This window comes from Mobula birostris, chromosome 2 (assembly GCF_030028105.1).
Source record: "Mobula birostris isolate sMobBir1 chromosome 2, sMobBir1.hap1, whole genome shotgun sequence".
NCBI classification, from domain to species: Eukaryota; Metazoa; Chordata; class Chondrichthyes; order Myliobatiformes; family Myliobatidae; genus Mobula; species Mobula birostris.
The window spans coordinates 75161527-75178283 of NC_092371.1; the positions used below are offsets into that span (position 1 = coordinate 75161527).

The 16757-nt window shown below is 41.0% G+C and overlaps 1 protein-coding gene across 9 annotated transcripts in view; it reads left to right on the forward strand.

Moving 5' to 3' along the window:
- Positions 1–5351: 5351 nt before the first annotated feature.
- The window catches only part of ncoa6 (nuclear receptor coactivator 6), a 72389-nt gene continuing 60983 nt past the window's right edge, over positions 5352–16757 (forward strand). For 5 of the 9 annotated variants that reach the window (XM_072243226.1, XM_072243252.1, XM_072243261.1 and 2 more), the window contains exon 1: positions 5353–5530. The gene's annotated coding sequence lies outside the window, so the exon portion shown is untranslated. Of the gene's footprint in view, positions 5531–15110; positions 15226–16757 lie in introns of all 9 variants that reach the window. The other 4 variants (XM_072243297.1, XM_072243269.1, XM_072243279.1 and 1 more) reach the window with 2 other exon arrangements.

Below are 16757 nucleotides of genomic sequence, written 5' to 3' on the forward strand. Positions count from 1 at the left end.
TAGACATTGCATCAAAAGTAGTCGTATTACCTAAATGTTAGCCCTTACTCCAGCTGAGAATTATTTTCGTTCAAAATTTGGAAAAGAAATTCAACTTTAATATAAAATTTCTGCATTGAACACCCATGTAAATCATTGCCAATGCTGTAGCTTACAATCACATGATAGGTTTATTTCCTTACAGTACCGTGCAGAAGGTTCAGGCATATATTGTAAATAGCTAGGAACTTTGCACAATACTGCACCTATTTAGAGATACGGACAGGCCTTTCTGCTCTTTCGAGCCATGTTGGCAGCACCCCACCAATTCAACCCTCGGCTATTCAACAGGACAATTTACAATAACCAATTAACTGACCAACCTGTCCGTCTTTGGACTGTGGGAGGAAACCCATGCATTCCACAGGGATGATGTTTAAAGTCCTTACAGAGGCATTCGGATTGAACTCTGAACACTGATGCCCCGAGCTGTAACAGTGTCGTGCTAACCATTGTGCTACTGTAGATGCTAAGGTCCTTCTAGGTATATTCTTCTTGATTTATACTGAAGTAATTCAAGTTTCTTCTGTTTGTTTCACTTCATTCAATCATCTCTATTTATGCAGATTCATTAAAATTGTGAAATGATAATTTCTTTCATATATCATTCAGTATATTTTTAGTATTAAAGAGGACGATGTATCAAATTCAAAGGTTTCAAAGATACATTTAATGTCAGAGAAATGCATACAATATACATCCTGAAATACTTTTTCTTCACAACCGTCCACAAAAACAGAGGAGTGCCCCCAAAGAATGAATGATAGTTAAATGTTAGAACCTCAAAGCCCCCCCAGCTCCCCCCACCCACACGTTAGCAGCAGCAAAGCAATGATCCCCCTCCCCACCAGCAAAAAAAAGCATCAGCACCCACCACTGAGCACTCAAGCGTGCAGCAAAGCATCAGCAAAGACACAGACTTGCAGTACCCCAAAGAGTACTCGTTCTCCCAGTAGTCAACATACCACAGGCTCTCTCTCTCCCTAATAAGGGAGAAAGAGGTGTCCCCTCCTCATCTCATTTTGCTACAGATTTCAAAGTTCAAAGTAAATTTTATTATCAAAGTACATATATGTCACCATATACAACCCTGAGATACACCTATGAATTTAAAGTTGTTAACCCTCTCTACCAATGATCCTCTGATGAGAACTGGTGCATGGACTTCTGGTTTCTTTCTCCTAAAGTCTAATCAGTTCCTTGGTCTTGTTGACATTGAGTGAGAGGTTGTTGTTGTGGCACCACTCAGCCAGATTTTCAATCTCCCTCCTATATGCTGATTCGTTACCATTCTTGATTTGGCCTACAATAGCGGTATCATCAGCAAACTTGAATATGGCATTAGAGCTGCCTTAGTCACACAGCCATAAGTGTAGAACGAATAGAGCAGGGGACTAACCACACTTTCAATTGTCCATTATGCCTTTAGTTAAAGCAATCTTTTGACTTATTTGGGTAGGTAGGGTTGCAATGCCCCACCTGTAGATACTTCTCCTTGCTCAGTAAGATGGAGAAACTGAAGCACTGTGAACTTGGCTCCAGCACAAGTAAGCCAAAACTTTTCCGAGAAAGGGATTGGGATGAATCAGAACACCAGTGAAGTTCTCCCTTGAGCAATTGTCTGTTGTGTTTCCTACATTATAATGATTGTTTCTGAGAAACCTTAGAATTAAAGCACTTGGAGACAATCTGAAGATTGCAAAAGTTTCTTGAAACTATGAGTCTTTTATGAGCCAGAATGGGTTCAGAATAAAACAATGCTGGAGGAAACTTGCCGGCTTCTCAACTAGCTTGGCACAATTAGGACAGATGGAAAAGAAATCTTACATTGATTGAGTGCATGAAGTGTGTAATGCACTAAAGTGTTGAAAATTCAGTTTTCATTGCTTATTTGGCCCAGAAGCTCCCAGGAGACCTGCTCCTGGTTTTAAAGATTAACTTTATTGGTCACATGTACACCGAAGCATAGAGTGAAATGCGTCGCTTGTATTAAATCAAGTCAGAGAGGATTGTGCTGATAGCCTGTGAATGTTGCCCCACTTCCAGTGCCAGTGTAGATTAGAACTCTCTAGCCCTTTGATGATTGATTTATCTAGAGCTCTTTTTACTGTTAATTAGGTATTTTTTTGTTTTTAGAGATACAGCATGGTAACAGGCCCTTCTGGCCAGAAGACACCTATATGACCAATTAATCCACTAACCTATACGTCTTTGGAGTGTGGGAGGAAACAGGAGCACCTGGAGGAAACCCACATGGTCATGGGGAGTGTGTACAAACTCTTTACAGACAGCAACGGGAATTGAACCAGTTCTTACAGCCGGAGCATTGTAAAGTGACTGTGCTAACGGCTATGCTACCAATAGCTCTACAACTTATTTGCTCCCACAGGCACTTCAAATCTCCTATATTTTTTTTAGGCACAGGAGTGTCTGTACATAAAGTGACTCTGACAGGAGATGATAAAGTCATGGTGGTGGTGGGCGTGGATGTGTGAGTTAGTGGGTGGAGGTGTTGATCAGCCTTACTGTTTGAGGAAAGTAACTGTTTTTGAGTCTGGTGGTCCAGGAGTGAATACTATGTAGACTCCTCCCTGAAGAGAGTGGGACAAATAATCCATGAACAGGTCGGGCAGGATCCTTCATGGCACGGCTGGCCTTTTTTTTGGCACCTTTCTGCATATTTGTTCATGATGGCAGGGAGGCTGCTGTTAGTGATGCGTTGGGCAGTTTTGACTACATGTTTAAGGCTTTCCTGTCCACTGCAGTGCAGTTTCTGTACCATGCAGTGATGCAGCATGTTCTGATGTTCTCTACTGACCATCTGTAGAGGGTCATGAGTATGGATGTGCAAAGTCCAGCTCTCTTCAGCCTCCTCAGAAAGTAGAGGCGTTAGTGAGCTTCCTTGATTGTGTAGGATGTGTTCTGGGACTTCAGAGGTTGTGCAAGACGGGGACTCCCAGGATCATGAAACTGCTCACAATTTACAGTGCTGATGTAAAGAGGGGTGTGAGTGGTACAAGTTCTCTTGAAGTCAATAACCACCTCCTTTGTCTTGTTTTCATTGAGTTAGTTACTGCCTGTTATGCCACTAGCATTTAGGGCAGGAATGAAGGTCTTTAGCAGAAGGATTCTTCATTGCTGTTTCCGTTGCAGTTTTGTTTTACCAATCAAGGTTGTTAGTCCAGAGATGAACCCCAACTGGAGGACCACTGGACCACTCTTAGTCTGCCCTCCACCCTTTGACCTGTTTGGCATGGATGACCCTACCAAGAGTCAAAGCACAAGGCCCTGACTCCAACCAAAATAGCTCTTCGGATCATTGAGGCACGCAAGCGTCCAAACCCTACAACAAAGTTGTGGTCCTCTTAGAAGTTGTTTAACATTGAGGAGAGGTTATTTTTCTCACAAAGGGTAGTTGGTATCTAGAATGAGCCGCCAAAGCAGTTGGTGGAGGCAGGAACAGTCACAACATTTAAGAGTATTTTGTACTTGAATGACAAAAGAGAGGGTAATGCAATTCATGCAGGCAAGTAGATTGGCATCAACATGGTGAGTTGTAAAGCTTGTTTCTGTGCTCTACAGTCCCATAACTCTTTACATCTGGTTCCACCATTGCAAAGTGATCCACTTTAATCTCTTCCATTCTCTGGCATTACTTACTTACTAAAGCCCATCACCCCTGCTGGGGCATTGTGCCAACAGCAGCTCGCCAGAGTCCTCTATCCTGGACCAGTCTTTCAAATCGTCCACAGGTATAGCCCATCTTTGAAAATCCTCCCTTTCCCAGGAACGAGGTCTTTGGAGCTTCTGTTGGTGTTTTTGTATCTCTGGGTTTTTATGGGATGGGGTTGCTATGTCCATAAAGTCACATCAGGCACAGGAGTGTTTGTACATAAGGTGACTGACAGGAAATGGTAAATTAGTGGTGCTAGGGGATGTGGAGGGGTGGGTTAGTAGCTGGAGGATTTGATCAGCCTTGCTGCTAACTGTTTTTGAGTCTGGTGATCCTGGTGTGGATGCTGTGTAGCCTCCTCCCTGATGGAAGTGGGACAGACAGCCTATGAGCAGAGTGGGTGAGATCTTTAGGTTGGAAAGTTGTCCGCTACAATTGTTTGCATGATTTGTGCTTTTTTTTAATCTTTCTCTCGTGTATTGGGAATTGGTCTTTTTTAAAAATGGGTTCTTTTGGGTTTCTTGCTTTGTGGCTACACTGAAACAAATACATTTCAAGGTTGTATAATTTATACATTCTTTGATAATAAATGTACTTTGAATCTTTCATGATGTTACTGGCCCTTTTCCAGCACCTTTCTGAATTTACGTCCTTGATGGTGGATGGGCAATTTTGACTACCTGTTGTAGAACCTTCCTGTCTGACACAGTGCAGTTTCTGTACCAAGCAGCGATGCAACTTGTTAGGATGCTCTTTGCCGCATATCTGTAGAATGACATGAGTAGAGACTCCAGCCCTCTTCAGTCTCCTCAAAAAGTAGAGGTGTCAGTGAGCTTTCCTGATTTGTGCAGAATGTTTTCTGGGACCATGAGAAGTTGTGCAAGATGTGCTCCCCAAGCTGTTTGAAACTGCTGTGAAGAGGGGTTTGAGTGGCGTGGGTTCTCCTGAAGTTGATACCCACCTCTTTTGTCTTGTTGACATTGAGGTAGAGGTTATTTGCCTAGCACAAGATCTCAAGCTCTTCTACCTCCTTGCCTGTCTTATCGCTGTTGGTGGTGAGCCCTACCACTACCATGTCATCAGAGAACTTGACAATGTGATTATTTAGGTGTTTGGCCATGCAGTCGTGTGAGCAGAGGGTACAGCAATGGGCTCAGTACACAGCCCTGGGGGGGGGAAACACGTGTTGAGGATGATGGTGAGGGGGGAGCGGTTGTGCATCCCGACCACCTGAGGTCTGTTGGTTAGAGGGAGTCCAACACCCAGTTGCACAGTGCTGTATTTCCCTCCGGAGATGCTGCCAGACTTCCTGAGTTCCTCCAGCGTTTTGCGTGGATTGCTCAAGATTTCCAGCATCTGCAGAAACTCTTATGCCTTCAGCTTATTCAGAATTCTTTTGTCTTGTCTCAAAGTACTGTATAATGATTTGATGTGTATAAACTGTGCGAGCAAGCTGTTCACTGTATCTTGGGACATGTGACAATAGTAAACCAATTCCAACAAGCACTGACAGAACGATATCGGTGAGATCTTCATTCTGGACAAACCAACAGGTGGGAGAAGTCCTTGACGTCATCGCGTGTCGGGTGAACGTTGATTGGGTGAGGCCCGGGCCTATGGGAAAGCGCTTTACTGTTGCACTCCCAATGGGAAGAGGGTTGTGTGCGGGGTCGGCGAGGCTGTGTTGACGGCGCCGGGGAGCGGGCCGTCCGTGTGGATTTATTCACGGTGCTTCTGTGGCTTCGTGGAAGGGTTCGGCTGCCCGCTGCACGTCGCTGGGGGATGAGAGCGGGCAGGGTGGCCGCCTGAGGCAAGCCGGTAAGTGTCCGGGCTCTGATGCGTTCCGCTAGCGGCAGCGGGCCCTAGTGGGTCTCGGCCCGCCCTACCGTGGAGTCAGCGGCAACTAGGGGTAAGGGTACGGGTACGGGTACGGGTACGGGTACGGGTACAGGTACGGGTGGGCGAGGGAAAGGACCAGGTGCCCAAGGCCCCAGCCGCTGTCCAAACCTCGCGGCCTTCCCTGTGCCAGACTGAGAACCCCATCCCCGGCCTGTATCCTCACCCGGAGGGTATTGGCGGTATAATTCTAACCCTGGATGGTGTGTCGTGAGCAAGAAGTCTTTCACTTACGTTTATTTACCCTACTACTTGAGCGGATTGAATGCAGACGCAGGTCCAGCGAGTTTTGCATTGTAGATAGGGGTCTATCTCCAGCTTGCAAGCAAAGCCTCTCCGAACAGTTTATGATCTGTCAGTCATCTACAAAGTACAGCGTTATCGTTTGTTGTGTCTTTGTCATCATGACCTTGTCATGGTTATTTTTTGAATTATAAACGTAAGGCCATCCAACTCATCATTTCTTGTCCAGGTATTGCTCTTTCCTGTCTACCTGTCGGGTTTTTCCATCCTGCTAACTCCTGAAAAGTTGCTATTGAATCAGCTTCCATTTACCTCTTGTGTTATGTGTGCATTCAAAGTTCAAAGTAAATTTATTATCTAAGAATGTATATCTATCATATACTACCTAGAGATTCATTCCTTAGTAGACACTTACTGGGGAAAAACTGAAATAGAATATAATTTATGAAAACTATATATACTGACAAATAACCAATGTACAAAAGAAGACAAACTATGCAAATAAAAATAAACACTGAGAACATGAGCTGTAAAGAGCCCTTGAAAGTGAATCTGTGCTTTGTTCAGAATAATCGCGATTAAAGGTATCCACTCTGGTTGAGGAACGTAATGGTTGTAGGATAATAACTGTTCCTGAACCTGGTAGTGTGGGACCTAAAGTTTCTGTACTTCAGTAATGAGAAGAAGGTATGGCCTGGATGGTAGATGTCTTTGATGGATGTGCTTTCTAGTGACAGTGCACCATGTGACTATCTTCAATGGTGTGCATGGCTTTGCCTCTGGACTGGGCTGCAGCCACCACTTTCTGAAGCCTTTTTTTCTTCCTTGGCATTGGTGTTTCCATGAATATGGATACAGTAAGCTGTGATACTGTGAGTTGGGATACTTGCCAAAGGTTTCAGTGACATGTAATATCTATGCAAACTTCCAAGAAAGTATATCGGAGAAAGTTGTACCTTCTCTGTGATGACACTTGCTGGTCCCAGGACAGATCACCTGAAGCATTCATGCCAAAGAATTTAAAGCAACAGATCCTCTCCACCTCCTTTCCTTTTATGGTGACTAAATGTCTGTTTACTTGTCTTTAGGCACAAGAAAAAGGTGCAGAGGAGATTTTGGAGGATGTTGTCATAACAGGAGAATTTTAGTTGTGAAGAAGGATTGATTCAAATGGGAGACTGAAGGGAATTTTGAGGCATATAATGTAATGAGAGGCCTGGGATTAACAGGATAGACGTATATTCCTGGATACAGCAGTTGCTGTTGAGGCAGCCTGGATTTAAGGAAATAAGGATTGGACAGTAGTTGTGGAAAAACCCTGTACGAGTGTCTGAGTGGTGGAGGTCTTAACGCTCTTCTTGGTCAAGAAAGCACAACAGCAATCCACTTCCTGAAGAGATTGAGGCGTGAGCCCCACAACCCCCCACCCCCCATTTTTCCAGGAGCAACATCAAGAGTGTCCTGACCAGCTGCATCACCATCTGGTATGGAAATTGCAAGGCACCTGAATGCGCTTGGTGTGACACTATTACAGCTCATAGCATCGGAGTTCGATTCTGACGTCATCAAAAAGGAGTCCATACTAGGTTAATTGATCATTGTAAATTGCCCCTTGATTCGGCAAGGGTTAAATCAGAGGTTGCTGGGCACTGTGGCTCGAAGGTCCTATTCTGCAATGTATCTCAATAAACAAATAAATACATTTGTGGTAATATTATATTGAGACGTACTAAATTAAATTTTTAATATTTACTATCGATATGTAATACAGGGAGTGGGAAGCGCAGAATCAAATATCGCTGTGATAATTGTACGGTCTAGTATCAATTGTTTGGTGACAATAAAGTATAAAGTACTATGTTGTGCACCTTGGTCCAGAGGAGCATTGTTTCATTTGGTAGTACACGTGTACAGTTGAATCAGAAACAGGTTTAATATCACTGGCATATGTCATGCAATTTGTTAATTTTGTGGCAGCAGTACAATGGAATACATGATAATATAGAAAAAAAAACTGAATACCATTAAGTGTGTGTGTATATGTATGTATATATATATCAAATAGTTAAGTAAGTTCTGCAAAAGCAGACAATATAAAAGAAGTCGGAAGCAAGAGAAAATCTGCAGATGCTGGAAATCCAGCTGAAGGGTTTCGGCCTGATATGTTGACTGTACTTTTTTCCATAGATGCTGCCTGGCCTGCTGAGTTCCTCCAGCATTTTGTATGTGTTGATATAAAAGTAGTGAGGGAGTGTTCAACATTTCAATATCCATTCAAAGATCTGATGGCAGAGCGAAAGAAGCTGTACCTGAGTAGCTAAGTGTATGACAATAAACTGAACTTGAACTTTAGCTATGCAGTTTTAAAAAAAAGCTTGGATGAGTATTGAAGAACTATAACTTACGAGCCTTTAGCCCAGTAGCTCTGGAGTAGGTACAATAACCTAGCCACAAAATTCTATGATTAAGGTTGATTATTTAGTGACATTAATACAAATGTTTACTTGTGTAAGCACCACACTCATTTGAAATCATACATTTGTTAAAATGCAGTTTATTTTACTTTGCTACATTTTGTACTTTTTTTTTCTGATGTCTTGAATAGCCGCAGTGAATAATCACAGGAAAAAGCGGCTTGCTGTGTTTATTACAGGTAGATATGAAAGGGGATATGTTGTTTTACTTTGAAGAATGCATGATTGCAGAAGTAGTTGTATTACCGGAACAATCCTACAGAAAATGTGTTCTGGTTCTGCTTTCCATCTGCACTTCTCGTGAGAAGAGCCATGGTTTATTTCAGCAATCAGGTTTTTGAAATGCATCAAATTTGGGTACCTTGCATCCATTTCCACACTGCTTAAAATGACACAGTTTTGGCCCTTGGGGTTTACGTTTCCCCAGACAGTTAATTTGGAATTGGTGCAGACCTTTTATTTATGCATTGACAAGGAGAATAAAGCCTTGGCTATGAGGATCTCTGCAGCACCTGATAACCCTGTGATCTGTCTCGGTTGCCAACATCAGGCTGACTTTCAAGAGAATGGACTCTCTCAACTTGGCAGGCCCTGGTGGAGTACCTGGTAGGGCTCTGAAAATCTATGCCAACCAACTGGTGGGTGTGTTCAAAGACATTTTCAATCTGTTGCTACAGTCAGAGTTTCCCACCTGCTTCAAAAGAGCAACAATTATACCAGTGCCCAAGAAGAGCAGGGAGAACGGCCTTAACGACTATTGTTCAGTAGCACTCACCTCTACAGTGATGAAGTGCATTGAGGTTGGTCATGACTATGTTTAACTCTATCTCAGCAAGGACCTAGACCACTGCAGTTTGCCTATAACCACAATAGGTCAATGGCAATCTGATTGGCTCTTCACAAAGCTTTGGGTCACCTGGACAATACAAATACCTATGGCAGGATGCTGTTTATTGACTACAGCTCAGTATTTAACACAATCATTCTTAATCTGATCAAAAAGCTCAAGAACCTGGGCCTCTGTATCTCCCTTGACAACTGGATCCTCTACTACTTAACTGTTAGCCACAATCTGTGTAGATCAGAAATAACCTCTCAGTCTTGCTGACAATCAACACTGGGCACCTCAGGAATATGAGTTTAGTTCGCTGTTCTACTCTCTCGACACCCATAAGAGTGTGGCTCGGTACAGCTCAAATGCCATCTAGAAACTTGCTGACGACACGACTATTGTTGGCAGAATTTCAGATGATGATGAAAAAGCATACAAGAGCGAGCTATATCAGCTAGTTGAGTGGTGGTGTAGCAATAACAATGCACTCAACATCAGTAAAAGCAAAGAACTGATTGTGAACTTCAGAAAGGGTAAGATGAGGGAATACACAGCAATTCATAGACAGATCAGAAGTGGAAAGGACAAGCAATTTCAAGTTCCCTAGTGTCAGTATCTCTAAGGATCTAACCAGGGGCCCAACATATCGATGCAGCTACAAGGCACGGCAGCAGCTACATTTCATTAGGAGTTTGAGGAGATTTGGTATGTCACCAAAGACGCGTGTAAATTTCAATGGTTGTACCATGGAGAGCATTCTAACTGGCTGCATCACCGTCTGTTATGGGCGGTGGGAGCTACTGTGCAGGATCAAAATATGCTGCAGAGTGTTGAGAGCTTAGTCAGCTCCATCACGGCACCAGCCTCCATTGTATCCAGGACATCTTCAAGGAGCAATCCCTCAAAAAGGTGGCATCCATCATTAAAGACCCCCGTTACCCAGGACATGCCCTCTTCTCATTGCTACCATCAGGAAGGAGGTACAGAAGCCTGAAGGCACACAACAATTCAGAAACTGTTGCTTCCTCTCTGACATCTGATTTCTGAATGGACATTGACTCACTACCTCACTTTTTTAAATTTCTGTTTGCACTAATTAAAAAAACTTACTATTATTATGTATTGCATTGTACTGCTGCCGCAAAGATAACACATTTCATGACATTTGCCGGTGATATTAAACCTGATTCTGATCTTGACATTATGGGTTAAGGGCTTATTGTTGTGCTGTAGTGTGGTATCATGTTGGAGGAACTCAGTATGCCAGGCAAGATCTTTGGAGGATACCCTTCATCACTGTTGTATGTTCCATGATGTGAGTATTTGTTGAAATCTTTGTATTTTATAGAAGTGGCTATTTGTTTTCAAAATAATTGTTTTCCACAAGATGTGATAACACTAGTAAGGCCAGTGTTTACTTCCAATCCTAAATTAAGCATGCTTGTTAGCAAAATGCTTTGTTAACACCAATCCAATAGTTTCCTGGTTCCTGCTGTTGATTTACTTCAAATTGCTTTAATAATTTGAATTTAATTAGTCTAGCTGCCTCACTGTGACTAATTAAGTCTCTCGATGAGAAGTGTATGCCTTCATTTATTCTCCTGGCAGCTTAACCAGGAATGCTAACTTACCAACACAGATGAGTGACCCAAGAGTTGAAATGCGTAAGAAAATGCTTTTTTTTTTTTTGGAAATCACTTGCATTTTTATTTATTTCTCATGAAACGTTCTGGAGCCTGAAGAACCACAGTGTACACAGGTGTATTCTTTTGATTGACTGTACATGAATTAAATTCAAACTCTTTGTAAATCCTAGCTTGTTGAAGTCATGAAATAGTTTCATTTTCACTCCCGGCCATTTCTGGCATCTCCAAGCCTGAATCCTTGAAACTGTGGTGAGCAAAGCAGTTCCGAATTGCCTCGGTGCTTATTTCTCACTAACTAACTATCAGTGACAAAAATCACTGCTTTTTGAATGCAGGCACACATAACTGTCACTATTTTAAAACAGTACCCTCTAAGTATGGTGTAGTGTCTAACGGCCACATGAGTACAGGCGACTGCTGCTAGTTAGAAACTGTTTTGCAACAGTGTTCTGTCCCAAATAAGTGGCATAGTGTCCCCAGTAAACAAAGGGAATTCCAGCTATTTTCTTGATTTGTTTTTGTTCTTTAAGAGTTGTCCCAAATAAGCAGCTGTCCTGATTAACCGATGGGCAAATTAACCAGAATCCACTGCTTTTATTTATATATAATATAATTTATAGTGTATTTTATGTATACTGCTGCTGAAAAACAATAAATTTCACAGCATATGCTAGTGATAATAAACATAGTTCAGAATCAGGATTAAATTTGAGTACCATCTGGACCTTTGAATATATGACATGACCTAAATATGTCAGCATTAATTCTGTAATGCTTGTTTTCAGACTGAAGTAATCAGTTTCAGCAAAGGCTTGTTTCATCTAAATTGCACGTTGCACTTTAAGTGACAGTTGGACAAGGATTTATTTAATGCCTTTTACATAGAGCTTTATGAGCAGAAGCAATAATGAATTGTTTAATATTTTATTAAAGGCACAATTTCTGCATACAGTTGGCCGAGGCTCCATTTTCGTTGCAGTGCCTTATTTCTGGTGGTGAAATGTTTTCGATGTTGAGCATCCTGCAAAATTATATTTTATTTAGCCAAGAGCAGCACAAGTATGCTAACAGAGAGCTTTTATTGAATTGTGCTTTTATATTTTGGGACACACATTAACTGTTCAAATTATTTGACAAATATTTAGCACTTTCTTGTTCTTTTTTCCAAAACAAATGCGTGACCGGAAGTTGTATTTAATAGACGGGGTGGCTCAGTTGCCGGGCTTTTTCTCTGCTTGTGCTTATGTGGTTAATGTTAGTGTATTTATCTTGAGTCAATGAGGGCAATAGCCTAAATTCTAGGGGGATCCCATTGCTACATTTTAGGTAGGGCAATTCTCCTTTGTCTGGATTGATAGCAATTTGTTTATTCCATTGGAACATGATATACCATTGAACTATAATGAAAGGAAGCAGATTGTCTGTTATATACAGTAAGTATTTAGCTATATAGATTTCTTTCATGTCCCTTCATAATGATCAACAAGGTTTTGGTGTCCAGATTGTTGTCTATTCACCTGGTCAATATGAGCACCTTTAGTCCCTTGTTTCTGGGAACATGAGATTTGGTTGGATGAGGAAAGAATCTGGATACATTAGGCCTTACCATAACCTTCAATCTAGTTAAAAATTGCAAGATACAATGTTGTGTGGGTCACTGTTATGGCAGAAATGTCACCAGTCCTGATGAAGCGTCATGGTCCAAAATGTCAACTGTTTACTCCCTTCCATGGATTCTGCTTAGCTTGCTGAGTTCCTCCAGCGTTTTGTGTGAGAAAATGATCAAGGTAGACATCTTAAAAATTCTAGGTGTGAAAATTAGAGATCTGTTGGCCATAGTTTTCTAAGTCATTCCAGACTCAAAGTGTTAATTTTTTGGACTGCAGGGTTATAAATGTCAGAAACACAAGAGGTTCTGTAGGTGCTGGAAATCCAGAGCAACACACAAAATGCAGAAGGAACTCAACAGGTTAGACAGCATCTATGGAGAAGAATAAATAGTTGAGGTTTTGGGCCGAGACCCTTCATCAGTCCTGATAAAGGGTCTCGGTCTTCTCCATTGATACTGCCTGACCTGAGCTCCTCCAGCATTTATAAGCAACACCCATGTCAGTCTCTTATTAAGCATAGAGGGCCACTGCAGTTGCTTTACTGCAAATGTTGAAACACTTGTACAGGAAGAACATAGCTAATCTATGATGGATGGAATGGTAAAAATGTGTTATAGTGGTTATTCTAAGTTAAATGTGTGTTAATGATGTACTCGGTGAATATTGAGTCACTTTGAAAACAAAGATGAGAAATAACCAAGTTACAATCTTTTGCCGATTAATTTTAATTAAACTCTGGGAATAATGATTTAAAGAAAAAAAATTCTTATAATCCAAATTCAGAATCCTGTACGTTGATTTGTTTACTGTTAGAAAATATCAATTGGATTACAGGTAGTCTGATTGGAGTTATCAAAGGGAAGCAGTGTTTGACTAACCTACTGGAGTTTTTTTTGTGGATCCAATAGCTAGAATACACGAAAAAGAATCAGTGGTATACTTGGATTTTTGGCAGATCTATACTCAAGTTCTATTAAATAGGTTAAAGTCCATGTGGGATTGGGATAATATGGTTATAATTTGGTTGTCAGGAATAAATGGGCCTTGGTGGCAGGTGGTGACTATTGGGGCTTGGGTCCTAGTTAATTGACAACCACCAATAGGTTATGAGGAGGATAGAAATGAAATTCCAACAGTCTTGAAAATTTGAGTGAAATCACTGAAACTTTGAATATTTTAACATGCAAGCAAATGTGGGTGCAATGGTGTGTAGTGGTTAGTGCAAAACTGTTACAACTCAGGGTGTTCCAGAGTTTAGAGTTCAATTCTGGCAGAGTTCTATGAGGAGTCTCTGTACATCCTTCCTGTAGAATGTGTGTGTTTTCTCTGGATTCTCCGGTTTCATTCCATAGTCCAAAGATGTACTGGGTAAGTTAATTGGTCATTGTAAATTGCCCTGTGATTAGGTTATGGTTAATTAGGGTTGTGTGCTTGGGGCGGTATCACTAAATAAACCTGCTGCTTCTTCGCATATGGATAACATTTGGAATTTTATATTTATTGTACAAAGTACATATATGTAACCATATACTATTCCAGTTTTGCTGGAAGTAGTCAATTTATTTGGCACTTTCTTGGGTTATAAGATTAAATGGGGGGAAAAGTGAATTATTCCCGGTCTGAGTAGAAGAACAGGAGGGGCTTAAACAATTTCCATTCAAAATTATCCTTGAGAAGTTTACTTGGAATTGTAATAACCAAAAAGTATAGTTCTCTATTTGAAACAAATTTTATCCATCTAATTGAAAAGATTAAAAAGAAAATAGAATTTTGGAGGGTACTCCCAATTTCTTTAGTGGTAGAGTAAATGCAGTCAAGATGATCTTTCTTCCCCAACTGCTCTATCTATTTCAGAACCTGCCCTTCTATCGTACCAAAACCTTTTTTAAAAGATTAGATTCAATAATTCTACCTTTTATATGGAATTATAAAGCCCATCGAATTAGGAAAGAACATCTCTGCAAGAATAAGACTATTGGGGGGCTGGCACTACCCAACTTTATTTTTTATTATTACTGGGCTGTTAACGTTAGCCATATAGCTGATACTTTATACTTTATTGTCGCCAAACAATTGGTATTAGAACGTACAATCATCACAGCGATATTTGGTTCTGTGCTTCCCACACCCTGGATTACAAATATTAAATGTTAAATTAGTAAATATTAAAAATTTAAATTGTAAATCATAAATAGAAAATAGAAAAATGGGAAATAAGGTAGTGCAAAAAAACCGAGAGGCAGGTCCGGATAGTTGGAGGGTACGGCCCAGATCCGGGTCAGGATCCGTTCAGCAGTCTTATCACAGTTGGAAAGAAGCTGTTCCCAAATCTGGCCGTATGAGTCTTCAAGCTCCTGAGCCTTCTCCCGGAGGGAAGAGGGACAAAAAGTGTGTTGGGTGGGTTGTGTCCTTGATTATCCTGGCAGCACTGCTCCGACAGCGTGCGGTGTAAAGTGAGTGCACGGACGGATACAGTTGTACTCCCTGGATGGTTGGAGATGGAGCATGAGGATTGCCTGCCATAGGGGCAATTATTACGTCTCCTATTCGGTTAAATAAAGCCTGTTATAGAGGCAATCCCATTATCCATAGTTCCATACAGATGTGGAGACAAATGGGGAAGCATTTGAAACTCAGAACATTATCTTTTCTTGTACCTATATCAGCGAACCCCTCTTTTATCCCCCCCATGTATAGATGGGGCCTTTGATGCATGGCGAGAATTAGGGATACGCAACGTTGGAGAAGGGATTTTTGCATCATTTCGGCAGCTCCAGGACAAATTCGGATTGCGAAAGAGTCATTTTTTCAGGTATCTCCAGCTAAGACACTATATAAGATCACATCTTTCTGGTTTTGAGATGGCAGAACCTAATAAATTAGATAATCATTTAAGGTCATGTTTAGGGACAAAACACATCATCGCCTATCTGTATGATACCGTACAAAACAAGTGTCATACAACAATGGATAAATAAAGAGTGGGAAGAGGAGTTGGGTACAGAGATAGAGGAGGTTATATGGAATGAGGCTTTGGAGTATGTTGACTCCTGTTCCATCAATGCCAGGCATTGTTTAATACAATTTAAAATCCTACATAGACTACATTACTCAAAAGTAAGGATTTATAAAATATTCCCAGAGGTGTCCCCAATGTGTGAGAAATGCAAATCCTCGGAGGCAAATTTGTTACATAGTTATGCTTTATGTCCCAGGATACAAGAGTATTGGAAGCAAATATTTGAGGTCCTGTCGAAGATACTAAAGGTTCAGATGATACCAGACCCCATTTTAATAATTTTTTGGAACTTCTGCGAGGTCAAATAAATTCCAGGCTACCCAGCAACAACACCTGACTTGTAGCATACTTAATGGAAAGAACTCGTACTGATGTTCTGGAAAAAGGAGAAAACTCCATCACTCAGACAATGGCTGGCTGCATTAAAGGATACTCTGCATCTAGATAGGATAAGATGCGTTATCAAGGACAGACTCAGGGAATTTGAAAAAAAATCTGGCAACCATTACTGTTGTATTTAGAAGAGACCGACAGCTGAACTAAGTGTGGGGGGGGCGGTAGGACCTAAACAGCACATACGGGAGGGGTGAGGGGGGAGGGTAGGGCTGGGAAGGGGAAAGGAGACGGGGTGGTAGGGTTTCCTTTGCTTTTTGCTTGTTTACTATACGTACATTCATTTGACTTTCATTATGTTGTTATAAGAAAAAAGAAAAAAGCATTGTACTTTAGGACATTGTCGGTTGTGGTTAAGCTGATGTTCCACAATAAAAACATCTGAAAACATATATGTAACCATATAAAATCCTGAGATTCATTTTCTTGTAGGCATTCTCAGTAAATACAAAGAAAAGACAATGAAATCAATGAAAAATTGCACACAACAAAAGCGGACAATTAATATGCAAAAGCACACAAAACAATAATAAATAAGCAATAAATATCAAGACCATGAGTTGTAGGGTCCTTGAAAGTGAGTGCATAAATTGCAGAATCAGTTCAGTGTTCGGGTGAGTGAAGTTATTCCTTTTGGTTCAAGACACCGGTGGTTGAGGGGAAATAATGGTTTATGAACCTGATGGTGTGGGCCTTGAGAACTGACTTTTTCCTTAAGAAGATATTATTATACACACTGGAACTACTTCAGTTAGTCTGGTAATGTTCTACATTGGGAATTCACTTTTTTAAATGTGGGATTGGCACAGTATTTTGATTTGTACATTTTCATCACTTAAATTTTAAGTCCAAGGGCAAAAATATACACACAGGTAAGAAATGCTGCTGTTGGAAGTAATTTCTGTCTTTATTAAAAAATGTTCAGGAGTCAT